At 40.4% G+C, this 13407-nt stretch overlaps 1 long non-coding RNA gene across 1 annotated transcript; it reads left to right on the plus strand.

Annotated features, from left to right (window-relative positions):
- The first annotated feature begins 4422 nt into the window (after window positions 1-4422).
- Window positions 4423-11300, plus strand: LOC132658618 (uncharacterized). The gene is made up of 2 exons (XR_009598476.1): window positions 4423-4934; window positions 6464-11300. It is a non-coding gene; the product is annotated as an uncharacterized LOC132658618 (long non-coding RNA).
- Window positions 11301-13407: the final 2107 nt, after the last annotated feature.

Here is a 13407-nt window from a genome sequence, read left to right on the forward strand (position 1 = left end):
GAAACAACGATTAAAAACATAATACCATTTATAACTGTGTCCAAGAAAATGACATACTTAGGTATAAACTTGAAAATCATGCATAGGATCCAAACGCTGAAAATTACAAAATGATGATTAAAGAAATCAGACAATACCTAAATTAATGGAGAGACAGAATATATCCATGGATGGGAAGATACAATGTGTATTAGTGATGCCAATTCTCCTCAAATGTAGACAAGCTTATTTTAAAACTTATATGAAAAGCCATAGGCCCTACAATAGCTCAAAGAACCTTGGCAGAAAAAAATAAAGTGGGAGGAGAGAGTGCTTGATGGCAAGGCTAACTATAGACCTTCAGTAACCGAGACGATGTGGTCTCAAGACAGTGAGGACAGAAATATATGTCAATGTAACCGAACAGAAAGACCAGAAATAAACCCACATAAAGGTGCCCAGATGTTTTTCATAGGCAGTGAATTCTCACTGTAATAAAGCACAAGAACTTCTTGTGGCTGTTCTGTTGCTAAATCATGTCCGACTGTGAGACCCCGTGAACTGCAGCACGCAAGGCTTCCCTGTGCTTTGCGATCTCCCTGAGTCTGCGCAAACTTGTGTCCATTGAGTCGGTGATGCCATCCAACCATCTGATCCTCTATCACCCCCTTCTCCTCTTGCTCTCAGTTTTTCCCAGCACAATAACTAATAACACAGTAAACTACATCAAGTATAATTCTGACCGTGAGTGATTTTCTAAAACAAAAAATTGAGATGTAATTCAGTTCAGTTCAGTTCAGTTGCTCAGTCATGTCCGACTCTTCGCAACCCCATGAACTGAGATGTAATTCACACACCGAAAGATCCCCCCCTTTAAAAGTATACAGTTCAGTTGTGTTTAGCATATTCATAAAGTTATGGAACTGTCTCCAGCATCTAATTTCAAAAGATTTCAATCACCCCCAAAGAAATCTCATATCCGTTATCCATTAGTGCTAGTCTCCATTTCCCTGCTCCATTGACCCCTGTCAACCACTAATTTACCTCCTCTCTACAGATTTAGCTCCTCTGAGCATTTCATACAAACACAAATGTGTGATAAGTGGCTTTCTGTGTCAGTCTTCTTTCGTGGGTTGGAGAGAGCTCAGGGGGCAAACCAAGGATCCAAAGTGGTTCTAGCGCCCACCACATCCACACTGATACCTTGATGTATCCAGCGGGGATTCTGATGCACCTTGGGGAGAAACCACAAGTTGAACTGAAATCCTCAAAAGACTGACCACGTACTCAGAAGTGACTGAGTTAATTAGATAGAGTGTGTTTTAAACCAGAAGAGACTAAGCTACTCATACTGACTGAGCTTTCTTCTTCCCTTTTCTTGGGGGAATAGGGAAGCTCCAAAACAGAGTGAGATCAGTTATGGAAAATAAGGAACATTCTCTCTTTTTTTTTTTTTTTTCCTGAAAATCTGAGTCATAGCATTTAAGCTCTAGTCTTCTCAGCTCTGAACAATGTCAGGTTCAAGAAGAATAAATTGAGGCTCAGAAATGCTCAGTGATTGCTTAGTGTCACATGCCAATTCAATCTCCTGCCAAATCCTGCACTGTTTCTGAGCAAAAGTCAGTCTCTTGCTAGCGAGATTAATATCACAGTTAAATGCTTTTCCTCTCAATAGAAAGGGTCATATCCTGGACCATCTCACCCAAAACATTGTCTGAAATACTTGTTCTTTAGTTGCTGAGTCGTATCTGACTCTTTGCGATCCCATGAACTGCAGCACACCAGGCTTTCCTGTCCTTCACTATCTCCCAGAGTTTGCTCAAACTCATAGTCATTGAATCGGTGACACCATCCAACCATCTCATCCTCTGTCGCCTCCTTCCCCTCCTGCCTTCAATCTCCTCTTGCACTACAGTGTTTGAGGATTTATAAAATAGAACAGGATGAAATTAGACTTTCTGGTGTTCAGAACGGACTTCCCTGGTGGCTCAGATGGTAAAGAATCCATCTGCAGTGTAGGAGACCCAGGTTTGATCCCTGGGTCAGGAAAATCCCTTGGAGAAAGGAATGGCTACCCACTCCAGTATTCTTGCAGGAAGAATTTTTTGTAGAGACGAACCTGGCAGACGACTGTCCATGTGGTTGCAAAGAGTCAGATATGACTGAGCAACTAACATTAATGTTCAGAAGGGTTTCCCAGGTGGCACTAGTGGTAAAGAAACTGCCTGCCAATGCAGGATATGTAAGATCCCTGGGCCGGGAAGATCACTTGGAGGAAGGCAAGGCAACCCACTCCAGTATTCTTGTCTGGAGAATCCCATGAAGAGAGGAGCCTGGCAAGCTACAGTTCATAGGACTGCAAGGAGTCAGACACACTGAAGCAGCTTTGCAAGCATGCATGCATGCCATGTTCAGAAACTCTTTAAATACAAGCTCTCAAACCTGATTCCTACTCAAAACTGAGAGCACATGTTTAAGATTTTTTTAAAATAGTTAAAGAATTCTTTCTATAACTCTTATACCTATTATTTTGAAAGTTATAACTAGTAATCAATGAGCAGATTAGGTTTATGCCACTCAATAACCAGCTGTCGTTAAATGAGCATCTATTAGGTACCAGGCCCTGGGCTGAGTGCTCTTCCCGTATTATCTCATTTCATCTTCACAACTACCCCTTGATGGTCGCTGAGTAATAAAACCCAAAATATACCATGAGTCAGCGACAGCCTGATTCTAATCTCTTCTCCTGGCCTCCAAGTCCACGTTCTTAAACGATACACCATTCTGCCAACAGAATATTGAATCCTACAAATTCTGGTCTTACAATTTTTCAGGCCATAACATATGGAATATATGAAGGGGTCACCACAGGAGGCTGATTTCATTGGCCAGATATTTTAGTCTCTTTCTTTGTTCTACTTTAAATGGAAAAGTTAAAAAATGGAATAAAACTCTTTCTTGAACGCATACGCATGACAATTCAAAGGGTGTGTTATGGTTTGTCATAAAATATCTGAAAAAAGAAGTAAATGAGTGAGGAGAGAAAGAGATCAAAAAAACCATGAGGGTATGCATGCTAATGCAGAGGTTCCCTCCAAATACTGAGATTTTATTTTGAATAAATAATTTTTGTGATTAAAGCTTTCAATATATGTATTATCAAAGAAATTTTAAGCCATATTTGTGGGGGTATTTGAACTCATACTACAAACTAAATGTAAGTGACACTGGATGTTATGGGTTGAATGGTTGAATTGTATCCCCTCCAAACCAGTCCATCCTAAAGGAAATCAATCCTGAATATTGACTGGAAGGACTGATACTGAAGCTGAAGCACCAATACTTTGTCCACGTAATGTGAAGAGCTGACTCATTGGAAAAGACCCTGATGCTGGGAAAGATTGAGGGCAGGAGGAGAAGGGGGTGACAGAGGATGAAATGGTTAGTTGGCATCACTGATTCAATGGACATGAATCTGAGCACGTTCCGGGAGAGAGTGGAGGACAGAGGAGCCTGGTGTGCTGCAGTCCACGGGGTCTCAAAGAGTTGGACATAGTGACTGAACAGCAACAACGAAAGATATGTTGCAGTCGTAATGTCTGGTATGTGTGAGTATGACCTTATTTGGAAATAAGGTCTTCACAGATGTAATCAAGTTAAGATGAGGTCATTAGAGTGGGCCACAATTCAAATATGACTGGTGTCCTTTTAAGAACAGGAGAGTCTGGACACATGCTTACAGGGAGAACTCCATGTGAGGACAGAGGCCGAGACTGGAGTGATGCGGCTGCAAGATTAGAAACTCCAGGGGGTGTCATCAAAGCCAGAGGCTGCAAAAGGCAAGGAAAGAACTCAGCCAGAGTCCCAGAGGTCTGCTGACAGCTTGGCTTTGGACTTCTGGTGTCTAGAAGTGTGAGAGAGTCTAGTTCTCTTGTTCTGAGCCACCTGGCTTGTGGTATTTTGTTACGACGACCACAGGAAACTAACTCGCTGGGGCTTGGGCAGAAAAGGGAGGACGCCATTTGAAGAAAAGGATGATTCTGTCCTCTTGGAAAAGGGAAGAGAAATAGCAATGACATGGGAAAGAGGTGACGTGTTCTGGAAAAAGAGGAAATTTTGACGCACCTACTTTCATGTTTTGATTTTCTTAGAATTCAAAATACACAGAAAAAAAATAATTTACGTAAATAGGGTGTCACAGACATCATCAAGGAAAACCACCTATAAATCTTGCCCTACAGATGCATAAGCCTTAATCAAAATGGATGGTATAATTCACAAAGTGGAACCAAGCACATATCTTCATTACCGAAAATAATATACATAATGTGTGTGTCTGTGTGATGCAGTGCACTTGATAGTATTGAGCCTCACTCAGAAAGAACACTTTTTAGGGACTTTCTTATTAGATTTTTTTTCCCCTACTCAGGGTCTCACAGTTTACGAAATCACCTTTTATTCAGGTGTTGATCAACAGCTCTCAGAAATCTGTGATCATCGAAGAATTGGATCATTGTTACTGGATGCTCCACAGGAGGGAAGTGTATGCTATTCACCACATGGATTTACATAAAATGATCTGTAGAGGGCACAGGGCAGCTTCTGGGATGAGTCACCATTTTGTTCCCATCAAGGGGCGGGAGAGACGCCTTCCAAGGTTAACCACAGAACTGTGTTGGAGGAGGGCTGGTCTGAGGCCTCTGCTGCTCATTGCCCCATGTCCTCAGGCTAGACAGTTGATTTATGTTCCTCTCAGGATCCTGGAACCTGGCCTGGCCTTTGCTTCCACCCAAGCTCAAAGACTCTCCTGTTCTAACCCCAGGAGTGACCAGAGCCCTCTAACTGGAGCGAACTTGGCCTGAACACCCTGAGACGCTGGTTGTTTTCTTTGCCAGCTGTGTCAACGCAAGGGTCACTTTAGTGTTCCCATTTTGGAGAGACAGATGGCATAAACGGTAAGCAGATGCGGCCTTCACCCTCTTCTTTCTGTGGTTCGATGCCCACCCTTTGGAACGAACCTGATGTCAAGCTCTACTCATGACATTTAACAGCTGCCTGACACAGGATATCTTCCTTAACCCCAGGCTAAGGCTCTTCACCTGTCAAATGACATGAGAATATCTCAGAACTTTAGTAAGCCTCGAATGAGACCATTTTTAAAAGCTGATTTCTTTTAGGAATCCCCTGACAGTCCAGTGATTACAACTCAGTGCTTTCACTACAGGAGGCATGGGCTCCATCCCTGGTGAGGGAACTAAGATCTCAAGTGCTGCATGGCACAGCCCAGGATAATTTTTTTTTAAATTTTATTATTATTATTGTAAGAATGAGAAACTTTTTTGTTCTAGCATTTTTAGAAGGAAAGGATGGTGAGGCTGGCTATACCCAGAGAAGTGAAGAAATATCTCAGATTGGAAGTTAGATCCCAGGGCCTTCTTAGAATGAGAACCATGAGGTTTATTCAGGTCCCCTTTCAAATGGGTTTCCCTGATGGCTCAGATGGTAAAGAATCTTCCTAAAATGCAGGAGCCCTGGGTTCTGTCCTCAGGTCGAGAAGATTCCCCTGGAGAAAGGGATGGCAATCCTCTCTAGTATTCTTGCCAGGAGAAATCCATGGACAAGGAGCCTGGGGGCTTCAGTCCATGGGGTCACAAAGAGTCAGACATGACTGAGCAACTCACACTTTCACTTCCTTTCAGATGACACAGGTTCACGGCATCACAAGGGGATGGTCACGCCTGTCCTCCTCTGGCGTCATCCTTCTTTCCTCTCTCCCTCTCCCCCCTCCACATCCCTGGCTGAGCACCCCCATTCCCAGGGTGAGCAGACCTTTTTAATGGTGAAGGCTCTCAGCTGAGCTCAAGGCTAATGTATCCAACTCCTCCTCCACTTGGAGCACAGATGTCTCAAATTTAAATAGTCCAAAGTGGCTCTATGGCTTCCTGCCTGCCCCCACCCCCATCTCTCCTTGCTTTCCCCCATTTCAGAAAATGGTGCTCTGGGCCACCCAAGCCAAGCCAGCCAGACTCATCACCCCACACTCAAACACCAGCTAGTTCCGTTGATGCCAAGTCAAGATTTCCAGTGCAAATCTGCTACTTCCCCTTCCCTTCAAGACTCTCATCTCCCACCACGAATCTCTTTATTCTCCACTCCTGCCCTCCCACCCATGCTGCACCTACTCTCAAAAGGATGGCTTCTCAAACTACAAATGAGCTCATTTCATTTTCCTGCTTACTACCCTCTGATGATAGTTTCTTAGTGGATTTAGTGTAAAACCTAAACTTCCTACAGCTTCCAAGGCTCTGAGTGGCCCGCTCCCTGCCTGCTTCTCCGCCGCACCTCAGGCCACTTTCTGCACATTAGTTTCAAGCTGAGCTTCATGGTTGGTGCGTCCTGCCTCAGGGCCTTTGCGCATGCCGTGCCCTCTGCCAGACAGCTCTCACAACTGATTTTCCAGAACAAGCTCCTTTGCATCCCATAGGTTTTGGGAAAATGGCACCACCACAGAGATGCCTGCAGACCACTCTAAAAGCAGATCATTGTTCTGCAGTGTTCGGGCATTTCAGCTCTACGATTGACTTCTTCGGAAAGCATGGTGTATGATTATTTTTGTCTGTTTTGTTTTGCACTGCAGCATAACATATACTCAAGTGCACTGATTATAAATATACAGCTTGATGGGTTTTTACATATTTATATCTCTGCTACCACCAGACATATCAAGAAATAAAACATGACAAAATCCCATATTTCCCTGCATCCTTTCCAAGTCAGTCTCCACCTCTTCATTTCCTGTTTCCAGCTGGGAGAACCATTCTGACTTCTCTCAGCCACTGATTAGCTTTGCCTGTTCTTGAACTTCATGGAATCTTAATCACATGTCATGCATACTCTCTTCTGTGTGACTCTTTTCACGTAACAGACTGCTGTGAAATTCATCCTGCAGTCATGTCTAAAATAATGTGTTCTCTTTCCTTATGACTGTAATTTTCCATTTTGTGATTATTACACAGCTCAAGTTCCAGGCTGTTCTACTTTTGATGGACATTTGGACTGTTCCAGTTTATGACTATTCTGAATCAAACTGTATATGCCTTTTGGTAGACTTCAGAACCTATCTTGTGGTTAAGTATATATCTAAAGATGGAGTTGCTAGATCAGCGTGTGGACATATATTCTACTCTTGCAGCTTAAAGCAATAGTTTTTTTTATTTTGATTTTTGTCTTCCCTAGTAGAATTAAACCTGGCTTGAAAGTGAAAAGTGTTAATCCCTTAGTCATATCTTATTTTTGTGACCCTAGGGACTGTAGCCCACCAGGCTCCTCTGTCCATAGAATTCTCCAGGCAAGAATACTGGAGGGGGTAGCATTGCAGGTGGACTCCTCTCTGAGCCAGGATTAAAATTCAACATTAAGAAAAAAAAAAAACAACAAAACAAAGATCATGGCATCTGGTCCCATCACTTCATGGCAAATGGAAGGGGGAAAAGTGGAAACAGTGACATCTTTTTATATTCTTGAGCTCCACAATCACTGCAGACAGTGCCTACAGCCATGGAATTAAAAGACACTCCTTGGAAAGAAGTCTATGACAAACCTAGACAGTGTATTAAAAAGCAGAGACATCACTTTTCCAACAAGGTCCGTATAGTCAAAGCTATAGTTTTTCCAGTAGTCGTGTATGGATGTGTGTGTTGGGCCATAAAGAAGGCTGAGTGCTGAAGAATTGATGCTTTCTAATGGTGGTGCTGGGGAAGACTCTTGAGTCCCTTGGACTGCAGGGAGGTCAAACAATTCAATTCTAAAGGAGTTAATCCTGAATATTTATTGGAATGAATGATGCTTACGCCAAAGCTCCAATATTTTGGCCACCTGATGCAAAGAGCTGACTCACTGGAGAAGACCCGATGCTAGGAAATATCACAGGCAGGAGGAGAAGGCAGCGACAGAAGATGAGATGGTTAGACAGTATCCCTGATTCAATGGACATGAATTTGAGCAAACTCTGGGAAATAGTGGAGGATGGAGGAGCTTGGCGTGCTGCAGTCCTTGGGGCCAGAGAAAGGCAGATACAACTTAGTGACTGAACAACAGCAAGTATAATTAAGCTCTGTGAAGACAAGGACCTGTGTATCTTGCCTCCTTTTAAATTCCTAACATCCAGCACAGAGCCTGGCACATTTTTTAGGCACTCAGATAACTGTTGAACTAACAGGTGTTAGGTTCTATTCCTTCAGTCTCTGATTCTTCATTTTACTTACAGTTTCACTTCCTTGCCTCACCAGCTTGTCATGTCTCTTCTTGGTATCTTTTAAGCATCAGCTCTCACTGGTGCCATATTTCCTTTGTGATGTGAAAAGTCCAAGGACAGTATGAGGAAGCAGTCTACCCTTTCCAGTCAGCCCCAGAGTGGTGTGAGAAGACTCTCACTGGTCCCCCGGGCTTGTGACCACCCTGGGCCAATCAAGCGTGGCTGAGCGTCAGAGTCACGTCATCAGCCCGTGCCCACCTCTATGGAAGGATTGCATCCATAACAGAAATCGTGACACTTGTCCTGACCAGCATATGTGTGTAGGTGGCCCCATCCCTGACATAAAGTTGATGTTCAGCAAATAAACAACTATTATGTGTTACCATTGTTACTACAACTCTATCAGGACTATGGGCTTCCCTTGTAGCTCAGTTGGGAAAGAATCTGCCTGCAATCCAGGAGACCTGGGTTCGATTCCTGGGTCAGGAAGACCACCTGGAGAAGGAAATAGCAACTCACTCCAGTATTCTTGCCTGGAAAATCTCATGGACAGAGGAGCCTGGCAGGCTACAGTCCATGGGGTTGCAGGAGTCGGACACGACTTAGTGACTAAACCACCACCACCATCAGTACTATAGTTCAAAATTGATTCTCCCCATCTTACACCATCAAATATTCCTTAAAGATGTAACCACAGTTTTAGAACATCAGTCTCAATTTCTGCATAATGTTGTCTGTGGATTAGAAAATACAAAATTCTTAATAAAAGGACACAGCCTCTTTATGCAATAGACAATAATGAATCATTCAAAGGGTATATTTGTTCTAATTTCCTTTAGGAAAGGGGTAGGGGCATTCATGTTAAAAGGCGTCACTTTGTACCTGAATACCCATCTGTAATGGAAAGGCTCTTAGGGTGGACCCTATAATCTCTGCTTTATGGTATTCATAGCCTGGTTTGATCCTCTCATCTCGAGTGTGGCCAGGACATGTGACTTGCTGCTAATCAACAGACTGTGCTAAAGATGACAGGGTATATGGCATTGGGATTGTGTATGTAGTTAACATGATTGCATTACATAAACCTGTATCATCCATCTTGATAGAGTCTCTCTATTTCATGTGGGCTTTTAAGAAGTAAATGATCATGTTGGGGGACTCCACACAGCAGGAAATGAGGGGCAGTCTCCAGGAGCTGAAGGCAGTCTCTAGCCTGCAATGGCTTCCAACTGAGATCCTCAATGAAACAAGCTCTTGAGTCCTACAATTACAAGGAACTGAATTACATCAAGAATGGTGTGAGCATGGAATTGAATCTTTCCCCAGTCAAATCTCAGATGAGACTGAAGCCCCAGTCAACACTTTCAGGGAAGCTCTGCAACCTTGAAGCAAACAACCGTGGAAAAATATGCCCAGGATCCTGACCCGCAGAAACTGTGATGATAAATGTGTATTTTTTAAGCCATTAAGTTGTAATATTGTTTCACAGCGATGGAGTTCTACATAGCACCCACTGTGTCATTTGTTTAACTAGCATCTATTACGAGCAGGCTGCCCAGCATGATATTGCAGTGGGATAGAAGATAGCTTATTTAATTATCATTGAACCCAAATAGAACCAGCTTGAAAGTCACCCCCCCCCATTCTATATTTCGTTGTTTCGGAGACATTGAAACAGTGGCACAGAGACAATCTGGATAGCACAGCACTGCTATTATTTTTCTCATTTAATGTTGTTCCCATAAACAATTTCCCTTTAGGCAAGATTAAGTGTTCCTGGTAAACAAACTTATTTAGTATCATCATTCCACTTAATTGAACTATCATGCCTTAATACAATTATTGATGTCTTAAAGTTTCTGAAAAAAGTTTGAAAAATATCGTTATTGCAGAAGAAAGAGCATAGAGACAAACCAGGCTAGCTAAGCACGTGCAGCTGCAATAAATTGTTCTCATCAAGTCTGGGATCAATGTGGTCGTCAGGAGATATGGTATTGGGGTGAGTGGGAGGGAGGCTCAGGAGAGTGGGGATATATGTATCCTTATGGCTAATTCACGTTGTCGTATGGCAGAAAAACCAAGACAACATTGTAAAGCAATTATCCTCCAATTAAAAATAAATAATGACCTTTTTACAATATGAACTGTTTTAGATACAAATATTAAATTAATATTTCTGGTTGTATATATATATTATATGTGGTTAAATTATTCTGCATTTCTGTGGTTAAATAATTGGAACTGCCTTGGTTTTTAAAACTGTGAATTTTGTGGTTGCATTATATTGTCTAGTTTTATTTTAACAGCTATGTATATATGTGTGTGTGTATGTGTGTACATTTGTAGGTGATTTTTACACAAGTTATAGGTCATTGTAACTAAGCCACAGAAATCTATGAAACTAGCCTATATATGAGAATCATATAAATCACTTTCACTTCAGGTTTAAATTTTGTCCTGTAAGTCTTAGCCATTAGTAGGAACTTGAAATTGCTCCCAAGGCTTATAAACAGAGCAAATTCTTCTTATTACTTTTTAGAGACACAATTACCATAATGGAACTGTAGTATGTAATTGTAGAATGGAACTCTCATCTTTTATATAAAGTGTGAAATGTACTTCTTCTGTTTGAAAATGTAATTCTGATGTTTTAGTTCACCTATAGGAACAAATTTTTCTAGGAAACTGACAACTGCAATTTTATTATCTTGAACATTTTTTCCAAATCTCAATCTTTTTTTATCAGATTTTAAATTACTGTTTATGTTGTTCTTATGGCCTCTTATGCTATGTTTTTATTTACATAAAGTGTGTTTTCTCCAAAAACAAACTAAACCATACAAAAGCCATATTTTTGTATCAGAAAAAGCAGAGTAATATAACTAGTATGTTGGTGGACAGGTAATGAGATTACAAGGACTTTACAACCAAATGCTGCTATTTTAACATTGAATCTACTATAATCAAGTATTGTTTACTTTTTAATCATATCTATTTGTCAGCCAAACAGATGCTCTACTGTCCTTCAATTGAAATAAAAAATGATATCATGTTAATTCAAAATCTATCCATGCATGTTTCTACATTTTTATTTCTCTTCATAGGATGTATTAGTATGTTGTTCAAAAGGCAACAAAAGTATTTTTTCAAGATTATTTAATGTTGATGAGGGATTAATCACGTACTCTGCAGGTGAAAGCATAAACTGAAACCAATCTATTTACTATTGAGAGAATAAAATAGTTGATCCTTTGACTCAATAGTTTCTTCCAGGAGTTTATAATATGGATTTAATCAGAGATATGCATAAAGACATATTAAAAATTATTCATCATAGAGTACTTTATTTCATTATAAAAGTAGAAGGTGACGAATATTTCATCTTGTATATGCACCACATCATTTTAATCTATTCACCTGTTAATGGGCATTTGGGTTGCTTCCATTTCTCGGCTGTTATGAATATTAATATGGCAGAGCTGTTTTTAATTTTTTTGTGGGACCTCCAGATTATTTTCCATCGTGGTTGGACAAACTTACCTTCCCATCTGTAATGGGTTCCCTTTTCACCACGTCCTCAGCAGCACCTGTTATCTCTTGTCTTCTTGATGACAGCCATTCTAACAGGTGGGAGGTGATCGCTCACTGTGGTTTTGATTTGCATTTCCCAGTGGATTAGTGATGTTGAGCATCATTTTTGTGTTGGCCATTCTAATGCTCTTTTTGGATAGATGTCTGTTTGGTTCTTTCGACATGAGAAAGGGAGATTTGTGACCTTTCTCATGGATGGACAGACCTTGAGCACACTATGCTCAGCGAGATAAGTCAGAGAAAGACAAGTACTGTGAGATATCATTTATATGTGGGATCTGAAACAGTTTAACCTGTAAAAGAACAGAGTAAAACAGTGTAAATGGTGGTTACCAGGGAATGAAGGGATAAGGGTGATGGTATTTAAGGGTACAAACTCATAGTGGGTAACAAATAAGTATAGAGATTTAATGCACAGTATAATGAATATAAATAATATAATATTGTACTATAATTATGTAATATGATAAATATCTCTACATCTGCAATCACATTACAGTACATAAAACTTGAAAGCAACACACTGTACACATTAAACTTATACAATGCTACATGCAAAATTTATTTGATTTTTTAAATTGTCAACTTAAATAAAAGTAGAATTTGATAACATAAGGATATATCTGTTATAGAAAATAAATAAAGTGTGGAATTTCCATATGGTAGAATATTATGGAATTACTAAACAAAGATTTTTTAAAATTATATAATGACATAAGCTGTTTTAATGTTGAAAGAGCAGAATACAAAGCTAGATTATTGAAATAGATACCTATAGAACAAATGTGGAAAGGAAAAGCAGTAATATGTTAATATTGTTTCTGATGGAAATATCATGGATAATGAAAAATGATGGATACCTTATTTTACCTCCTATCAAGTTTGTGACACAGCTCTTCAGTAAACCTTAATATCACCTTAGCCCATTTGTAGTTTCACTGTGAAGAATTAGGATATGGACAGTGTCTATATCCAGGATAAATAAAAGAGGCAGAAGAGCCTTCTCTGAGCTGCACTCTGCACTCTTTTCAGAGTTGGTGGTAGAATAATTTTCTAGACTAATCTACAAATTTGAATTCATAATTCATGATTAATTAATGCTACTTATCAATACTGGGAGAGAATTATTTGATATTGCAATACTAAGCTTAATAAAGATACAAGTTTTTTTTAAATTTTGGAGATGTGAATATAATTAAAGCTACTATGAACAGCAGTGAAGACCCTGGAGGCAGAAGATTAAGGAACAAATCGATAGCTAAATAGTTCTTACCTGGATATAACTTGGAATTTACAGATGAAAGGGAGAAAGAAGAGAGGGGAGTAGAAAGGAAAATATGGGGAATGTAAAAAGCATCCCCAAATTCCTGAAGGACTTTTATGAACAAGAATCTCATCTTTTGCCAGGGTCCAGCCCCAGTGGATCCAGGGAATTTGAAGGTAGGGACGGCGTCAGCGTCCTTGGAAAAATACGTATTTAATTACAAATATATAGAGAGATTAGAAATGGATAGTGTAGTAGGAAAATTAGTGGAGAAAAAGGGGCTGAATATTCAGCCATAAAAACGGGGAGCAAGAAAGAA

The sequence above is a fragment of the Ovis aries genome, chromosome 1, assembly GCF_016772045.2.
Source record: "Ovis aries strain OAR_USU_Benz2616 breed Rambouillet chromosome 1, ARS-UI_Ramb_v3.0, whole genome shotgun sequence".
NCBI lineage: Eukaryota > Metazoa > Chordata > Mammalia > Artiodactyla > Bovidae > Ovis > Ovis aries.